Source organism: Saimiri boliviensis, chromosome 16 (assembly GCF_048565385.1).
Source record: "Saimiri boliviensis isolate mSaiBol1 chromosome 16, mSaiBol1.pri, whole genome shotgun sequence".
NCBI lineage: Eukaryota > Metazoa > Chordata > Mammalia > Primates > Cebidae > Saimiri > Saimiri boliviensis.
Genome location: NC_133464.1, coordinates 42,659,576 through 42,669,257, shown reverse-complemented (window position 1 = coordinate 42,669,257; position 9,682 = coordinate 42,659,576). Strand labels below are relative to the sequence as shown.

Sequence of the window (9,682 nt, the reverse complement as noted above, 5' to 3'; positions counted from 1 at the left end):
TTGTAGACTATAACTTTCATTCTGTCTCAAACTATTTACCTGCCTCTTAATTGGCTTGACAGCTAGTTGTTAATTTAAATGGCACACCTCTTGTGAAAATGCTTATCCTCTCTGAATTATCTGATCATTAGCTCTCTAACAGTGTACTAATAATGCCAAAATGGATACTTTAAGCATATGGTCACTGATTTTATTCTTGCAATTATAAATTACTGAAATAAATTAAATTCTCCACAGAATGCCTTCTGACCACTTCCAAGTGTTTTGTTTTGTCTTAATGACTAGGATCTTGGATATTTGCATTTGTACAATATAAAAGCAAATAAATGAATGACAAGCAAAACATTTCAATAAAGCTAATTTATTTACCCTGTGAACAGTAAAAGCAAACCATAGGTGAAAAATGCTTAGTGTTGTTTTTTTCTACCATTATACAATCTTTACTTAGTTTCCTGAATCATATGCTATATGATTCATTGTTTTAATATTCAGCAAATATATATTTCCAATGTATAAAATAAATCAGAAAATGTGATGACTACTGTAAACAAAAAATAAATTGCACACATTTCCCTATACTCAGTGAAAAATAAAAATATTTATATTGTTTGAAAAAAAAACATTATGTTTAGCTTGTCAGAAACTTTATAAATGTATGCTTGGAAATGATGAGGAAACGTGAAAAAAAGCAAGAATGCTTGGGATTCAAGGAGAATAGAAAATGTGTAACCTAGACCCATAAAATAGAATTGCAAATTACATATGAAAAAGAGTTATTTCTAAGAAATGAGGTTGAAAAGAATATCAGGAGTTATGTCATGGATAAATTTTCCTACAAGCAAGCATAATTAAATATCCCTAAACAATGAAGAGATACTGAAGTGAAATTTGAGTGGGAAAATAAAAATTATATTTGCAAATTAAAAAAAGAATTTTGGAACATGGAAGGCATGAGTTATATATAGCTGCCTCGGGGTTGTACACTCAAAATCTGGATATAAATATATATAATAATTTTGATATTTAATCTTAGTTTAAAGGAAAAAATACACAAGGGTGTTGAAAACCACCAGTATTGCAAATGCAGGATGTGCAGTAATATCACAAAAAGGAACAGATCAGTTTTGAAATTATTAAAAGTTCTCATTTTCAGAGGATTGTCACTATTAGAACTACTTTGCAGCTCTATGAGAAAGACCTATTTAGAGGGCATTGTTGTTACCTGTTTGAACTCAGAGCTCCTTTATGGGGAGAATCTTATCTTCACAACATTTGTTGAAAATAATCAGTGGCATTTGTTTAACATTGCAGATACCTAATATCTGGTGGGGTGATAACTGGTGGCACAATCAAAAGATTGACCAAAACTTAAAAGGAATTTCAAATAAACCAGATGTTGACAGAGTTTTTAAAATCTCTGTCATTTTTCTTATTATCCTGGAGAGCCACATTCCAGTGCAGGGCTGTATGTATGTCCAAGAAAGACCTGAGTGGGCTCCAGTCACACAGGTTTGGCCAGTGTAGAGACCCCTCACAAACAAGAAGTGAATGCTAAGACAGAGTTGTTAGCTGAAAGGGATTGAATTTATGTCCAAACTCATACACAGAGTTCCTTGGTGAAAAGTGAAAAACTTACTGATTTAAGGCATTTAAGAAAAACTCTAGACACCAATAGTTGATCAATTAACTAATCAACCAGTAGCTTCAGTGATTCAAATAGTTTGTTTCAAACTATAGAATCAGTCCAAGGAAGTCACACATACACATACAAAAGAGTTGCTATAACGTCAGTGGCAGCATTACCACCACCAGCAATAGAATAGCAATAACAAGCCCTAGAAGGAAGAGTCATCTCAATCCAGAGCTGTCATTTTATATGAACTAAATATCCAGTTTTTATATGAAATACATATTGTAAAAAAATATATATAGGAAACTATGGTTCCAACAAACAAAAAATTCATACAAATTGTATCAGAGGGAACCACAGATGCAAGAACTAGATGGATATATTAAATCAACCATTATCCTGAATGGCATTGCCTAGGTTTTCTTCTAGGGTTTTTATGGTGTTAGGTCTTATGTTTAAATCTTTAATCCATCTGTAGTTAATTTTTGTGTAAGGTGAAAGGAAGGGATCCAGTTTCAGCTTTCTGCACATGGCTAGCCAGTTTCCCAACACCATTTATTAAACAGGGAATCCTTTCCCCATTGCTTGTTTTTGTCAGGTTTTTCAAAGATCAGTTGGTTGTAGATCTGTGGTGTTACTTCTGCGATCTCTATTCTGTTCCATTAGTCAATATCTCTGTTTTGGTACCAATACTATGCTGTTTTGATTACTATAGCCTTATAATATAGTTAGAAGTCAGGTAGCATGATGCCTCCAGCTTTGTACTTTTTTGCTTAGGATTGTCTTGGCTATGAGGGCTCTTTTTTTTGTTTCAAATAAAGTGTAGGGTGTTCCACTTCTGTGAAGAAGGTCAATGGTAGCTTGATGGGGGTATCACTGAATCTATAAATTACTTTTGGCAGTATGGCCATTTTCGTGATACTGATTTTTCATAACCATGAGCATGGAATGATTTTCCATCAGTTTGTGTCCTTTCTTATTTCCTTGAGCAGTGGTTTCTAGTTCTTCCTGAAGAGGTTCTTCACATCCTTTGTTAGTTATATTCCTAGGTATTTTATTCTCTTTGTGGCAATTGTGAATGGGAGTTTGCTCATGATTTGACTCTTTGAGTGTTATTGGTGTATAGGAATATGTGTGATTTTTGCACATTGATTTTGTATCCTGAGACTTTGCTGAAGTTGCTTATTGTCTTAAGGAGATTTGGGGCTGATACCATGGGGTCTTCAAAATATACAATCATGTCATCTGCAAACAGAGACAATTTTACTTCCTCTTTTCTTAGGCATAGGCTAGGACTTCATGACTAAAACACCAAAAGAAATGGCAACAAAAGCCAAAATAGACAAATGGGATCTAATTAAACTTAAGAGCTTCTGCACAGCAAAAGAAACAATCATTAGAATTAATGATAACTGGCAACCAGCAGAATGGGAAAAAATTTTCAAGCTATCCATCTGACAGAGGGCTAATATCCAGAATCTGCAAAGAACTAAAGTAGATTTACAAGAAAAAAACTAACGACCCCATTCAAAATTGAGTGAAGGATACGAACAGACACTTTTCCAAAGAAGACATTTATGTGGCCAACAAACATGAAAAAATGCCATCATCACTGGTCATTAGAGAAATGCAAATCAAAACCGCATTGTGATACGATCTCACACCAGTTAGAATGATGATCATTAAAAAATTTGGAGACAGCAGTTGCTAGAGAGAATGTGGATAAATAGGAACACTTTTACGTTGTTGGTGGTAGTGTAAATTAGTTCAACCATTGTGGAAGACAGTGTGGCAATTCCTCAAGGATCTGGAAATAGAAATGTCATTTGACCTTGCAATCCCATTACTAGGTATATACCCAAAGGATTATAAATCATTCTGTTATAAGGACACAACCACACATGTGTCCATTGCAGTGCTGTTTACAATAGCAAAGACCTGGAACCAACCTGAAAGCTCAACAATGATAGATGGGATAAAGGAAATGTGGCACATATACACCATGGAATTCTATGCAGCCATAAAAAAGATGAGTTTGTGTCCTTTGTAGAGATACGGATGAATTGGGAAACCATCCTTCTCAGCAAAGTGACACAAGAACAGAAACAAGACACAGCATGTTTTCACTCATTGGTGGGTGTTGAACTATGAGAACACATGGACAAAGGGAGGGGAATATTGTACTCTGGGGTCTGTTGGCGGGTGGGAGGATAGGGAAGGGATAGTGGGGAGTGGAGAGATTGAGGAGGGATAACATGGGAAGAAATGCCTGATGTAGGTTATGGGGGGGATGGAGGCAGCAAACCACCATGTCATTTATGTACCTATGCAATAATCCTGCAAGATCTGCACATGTCCTCCAGAACTTAAGGTGTAATTATTTTTTAAAATATCAGCCATTATCACTGAACTCAAAAAATGAAGAAAACCAAGTCTGAATAATTAAATACAATTTGGGAACAATATTTCACAGAATAGAGGATATCAGAAAAGAAAATAAACTAAAAATTTGAAGGTTAAGATTTTGAGTAAACTACAAAAGTCATTAAAAGGGTACAAGAGCAAATTTGAGCTGACAAAAGAAAAATTAATGAAATTCAAAGTAGGTCAATTGAGATTATTCGGTCTGACACAGAGAAAAAGTTTGGTGAAAAATAAACAATCTCAGAAATCTGTAGAACCTCATCAGTTGTAACATTATACAGAAAATTAAAATATCTGAAGAATGGGGAGACAAAGAGGCAGAAAAACTACCTGAAAAGGTAATGTCTGAAAACTTTGCATATTTAGTGAAAAAACATTACACACACCAAAAAACACTCAGCAAATTTCAAGTAAGAGTAAATCAAAGCAGTCCATACCTAGACGCATAATTGTCAAACTTTCTAAGAAAAAAAGAAGGCAACAAGCGCAAACTAAATACTTACTTACAAGAAACATGCAGTCCACAAGAAAGTGGAGCACTATATTTAACAGAGTGGGGGAAAAAAGGACTGTCAACAACAACTAAAATTACATCTAGAAATTATGCTTCAAAAATGAAGGAGAAAAATAAAATACTTTGAGATACACAAAAACTGAGGTATTGTGTGATATCCATCTGCTCTTCAAGAAGTAATAAAAGTTGTTCAGGCTGAAATAAAAGAACAGTAAGTAATAACTCAAATCTGTACTATTAGCGCTTATAAAAATAACTACATGACTCAGCATAAAGTAAAACACAAAAGTATTTTTGTTACTGTTTTCTTCTGTATTATTCAAATGGCAACTTTATAAAGATATAATTTAAAACTATATTGACTAACAACGTATAAACATTTAATTGCTATAAAAATATTCATGCAATGGAGGAGCAAGAAATGTGCTATATTAAAACAAAATGTCTTTTACTCTTAATATTAATCTGATTTATATTTCTTTAAGTTATGATGCTAATTTTAATATCTATTGGAACCATAAAGAAAATATCTCAAAAAGGTTAATAAACAACAAGGGAATGGAAAGGACACAATATGAATATCTATTTAACAAAAAATAAGTCAGAAATAGAGAAAAAGAGGAGCAAATACACAAGATACATGGAACACAAATAACTGATATATTCAAATTCTATGAATCATTAATTATATTAAAAGTAAATAAACAGTGAGACAGTTGGTATAAAATATAATCTGGTTTATGTTGTATAAATCAAACACATTTTAAGCTCAAAAATACAAATAGGTTTAAATTTTAAAATAGTAAAATTAGAAGAATATAGAGAAGATTAGCATGACCGCTGTGCAAGGATGACAGACAGTCATTAAGCATTTTATATTTTTGAAAAAGATTAAGTCACTTACAAAAGGAAACCCATCTGCTTAGCAACACACCTCTCAGCAGAAATCATTAAGTCAGAAGAGATTGAAGGCCTATTTTCAATATCCTCAAAGAAAAAAATTCAAACAAAGAATTTCACATTTCATTAAATGAAACAATAAAGAAGAAAACCTTTCGAGACAAAGACTAAGGGAAAATATCACCACCAGACCAGCCTTAGAAGTAATCTTTTTTTTTTTTTTTTTTTTTTTTTGAGACGGAGTTTCGCCCTTGTTAACCAGGCTGGAGTGCAATGGCGCTATCACCTCTGCCTCCTGGGTTCAGGCAATTCTCCTGCCTCAGCCTCCTGAGTAGCTGGGATTACAGGCACGCACCACCATGCCCGGCTAATTTTTTGTATTTTTAGTAAAGACTGGGTTTCGCCATGTTGACCAGGATAGTCTCGATCTCTTGACCTCATGATCCACCCGCCTCGGCCTCCCAAAGTGCTGGAATTACAGGCTTGAGCCACCGTGCCCAGCCAGAAGTAATCTTAAGAGAGTGTTCAATGTGGAAAAAAACGATTAGGACCTGCAACCCCCCAAACACTCAAGCAGATAGCCCACACACACAAAAAAGTAATTACCCAATTAAGTCTACAAATCAATCAGCTTGCAGAACAATCACAAGATAAAAATCTCGAATATCAATACTAACCCTGAATACAAATGGCCTAAACACCCCACTTAAAAAACATGGAGTGTAAAGCTGTATAAAAAAAAAAAAAATTGGAGTGTAAAAGTGGATAAGAATACAAGACCCAACTGTCTGAATGTCTTCAAGAGACAGCTACAGGCTCTAAGTAAAGGACCAAAGAAAATCTACCATGCAAACAGAAAATAGGAAAGAACAGGAGTCACTACTCTAATATGAGATAAAACAGACTTTAAAGCAACCACAAACAGGAAGGACAAAGAAGGACATCAAATATTGCTAAAAGATTCAATTTAACAAGAAGACCTAAATACCCTAAATATATTTACATCCAAGGCTGGAGCAACAAGATTCATATACTACTTTTTTCTTGACCAGTGAAAAGACTTGAATAGCCACATAGTAATTATGAAGGACTTTAACACCTCACTGACAAAATTGGGTAGATCATTAAGGCAGAAAACAAACAAACAAATTCTGTACTTAAACTCCACACTTGAACAACTAGAGCTTATAGACATCTACAGAATATTACACCCAGCAATCATGCAGTATACATTCTCATCTGCACACAGAACATTAGAAAATCAACCACATACTCAGCCATAAAGCAAGTCTCAATACATATCAAAAATCAAAACTATACCAAGCACATTCCCGGACCACAGTGAAATAAAAATAGATATCAGTATTAAAAAGATTTTTTTAAACTGTAGAAAAACATGGAAATTAACAACTTGCTTCTTACTACCTCTTGGGTGAATAAGAAAATTATGAAGAAATTTTTAAAAATTTTGAAATTAATGAAAACCAACACAGAACTTACAATAATTTGGGGGATGTAGCTAACATAGTATTAAGAGGAAAATTTATAAATGCCTTTATCAGAATGTTAGAAACATCTCAAATTAACAATTTAACCACATCTAGTAAAACTGAGAAGAAAAGAAAAATTCAACCCCAAAGCTAGTGAAGAAAAGAAATAACAAAAATCCGAACAGAACCAAATTTGAGACTCAAATGTCAATACAAAAGAACAATAAAACCAATATTTTGTTATTTCAAAGAATAGACAAGGTTGATAAATTACTAGCAAGATTAACAAAGAAAATAAAACAAGAAAGTCTAACTAACTGCAATCAGAAATGACAATGATTACATTAAAACTGATTTCAAAGAATTACAAAAGATCAAGCCGGGCGCGGTGGCTCAAGCCTGTAATCCCAGCACTTTGGGAGGCTGAGGCGGGTGGATCACGAGGTCGAGAGATCGAGACCATCCTGGTCATCATGGTGAAACCCCATCTTTACTAAAAATACAAAAAATTAGCTGGGCATGGTAGCACGTACCTGTAATCCCAGCTACTCAGGAGGCTGAGGCAGGAGAATTGCTTGAACCCAGGAGGCGGAGGTTGCGGTGAGCCGAGATCGCGCCATTGCACTCCAGCCTGGGTAACAAGAGCGAAACTCCATCTCAAAACAAAACAAAACAAAACAAAAAAAATCTTCAGAGACTGTTATGAGCACCTTTATACACGCAAATTAGAAAGTTTAGAGAAAATGGATAAATTTCTGGAAAAACAGAAACCCTCCCAAAATTAACCCAGGAAGAAAGTGAAAACCTTAATGGACCAATAACAAGTTCAGAAATTGAATCAATAACAATAAAACAACTTGCAAAACAAACACACACACATACAAAAGGCCTGGACCAAATGGATCCACAGCCATATTCTCTCAGATTTGCAAAGAAAACTGATACCAATCCTACTGAAAGAATTGAGAAAAATCAAGGAAGGGCTTTTCTCTGTTACTCATTCTATGATGCTAACAGAATCCTGATAATGCAAATCTGCCAGAGACAGAAATGAAAAAGAAAACTGCAGGCCAGTATCTTTGATGAACAGAGACACAAACATTCTCAGTAAAATATTAGCAAACGTAATCCAGTATCACATAAAAAAGTGAATTCCTCATTATCAAATAGGCTTTATTCCTCCTTATTCCTGGGATACAACATTGGTTTAACACACACAAATCAATAAGTGTGATTCACAACATAAATAGAATTAAATGCAGAAACTATGTGATTATCTCAGTAGACGCAGAAAAAGCTTTTAATATTACTCAACGTTGTTTTATAATAAAAACTCTCAGCAGACTAGGTAGCAAAGGATTATACCTCATAGTGTTAAGATCCATCTATAACAGACCCACAGCCAGCATTTTACTGAATGGGAAAAAGCTGGAATAATTTCTTTTGGCGACTGCTACAAGACAAAGATGCCCACTCTTATCACTCCTATTCAACATTATATTGGAAGTCCTAGCCAGAGTATCCAGGTAAGAGAAAGAAAATTCATCCAAATAGGAGAAGAAGAAAAGCTTTCCCATTCCATTCACAATATAATTCTGTATTTGGAAAACCCTAAGGAAACTTCCAAAAAGCTACCATAACTGATAAATGAATTTAGCAAGGCTTCAGGATACAAAATAAATATACAAAAATCAGTAGCATTTCTACACACCAATACCATCCACAATGAGTTTAAATCAAGAACACAATCACGTTTGCAGTAGCTACAAATATAATGAATTGCCCTAGAAAACATCTAACCAAAGAGGTAAAATATCTCTACAAGGAGGACTATAAAATACCACTGAAAGTAATGAGAGATAACACAGATAAATAGAAAAATATTTCATGTTCATGGATTGGAAGAGTCAATATCATCCAGTAGCTCATTGCTATTTATAGAGTCAGCACTGTTCCTGTGAAACAACCCACATCATTCTTCACAGAATTTAAAAAAAAAAAAAAAAAAAAAAAAAAACTTTAAAAATTAATATAAAACCAAAAAAGAACTCAAATAAACAAAGCAATCCTAAGCAAAAAGAACAAAGCTGAAGACATCACACTACCTGACTTCAAACCAAACTGTAAGGTTCAATAACCAAAACAGTATGGCACTTGGACAAAAACAAACACATAGAGCAATGAAAGAATAGAAAACCCAGAAATAAAGGCACATGACTAGAACTTTGACAAGGCTGACAAAAACAGTGGGAGAAGGATACCCTCTTCAATAAATATCACTGGAATAACTGGCTAGCCATATGCAGAGGAATGGAACTAGACCCTTGCCTCTCACCATACTCAAAAAACCAACTCAAGGTGGATTAAAGATATAAATGTAAGATCTCAAATTATGCAAATCTTAGAAGAAAATTGAGGAAATTTCATTATTAACATTCGTCTTAGCAAACAGTTTTTGGCTATTTCCCAAAAACCAACTACAACAAAAATAAAAACTGACAAGTTGGACCTTATTAAAGAACTTCCGCTCAGCAAAGTATCAAGAGAATAAACAGATGACCTAAAGAATGGAATAAAATATTCACAAACTATGCAACTGACAAAGGTCTAATACCCAGAATCTATAAGGAACTTAATAAGCAAAAAAAAAGAAAAAAAGAAAAAATTTTAATGGACAAAGTACATGAACAGACCCTTTTCAATTTTGTCATGTGTATGTTCATA

At 34.1% G+C, this 9,682-nt stretch overlaps 1 pseudogene; it reads left to right on the top strand.

The window, feature by feature from the left end:
* Window positions 1-5,350: 5,350 nt before the first annotated feature.
* LOC120365807 (U6 spliceosomal RNA) lies at window positions 5,351-5,451 on the top strand (annotated as a pseudogene).
* The last annotated feature ends 4,231 nt before the right edge of the window (window positions 5,452-9,682 follow it).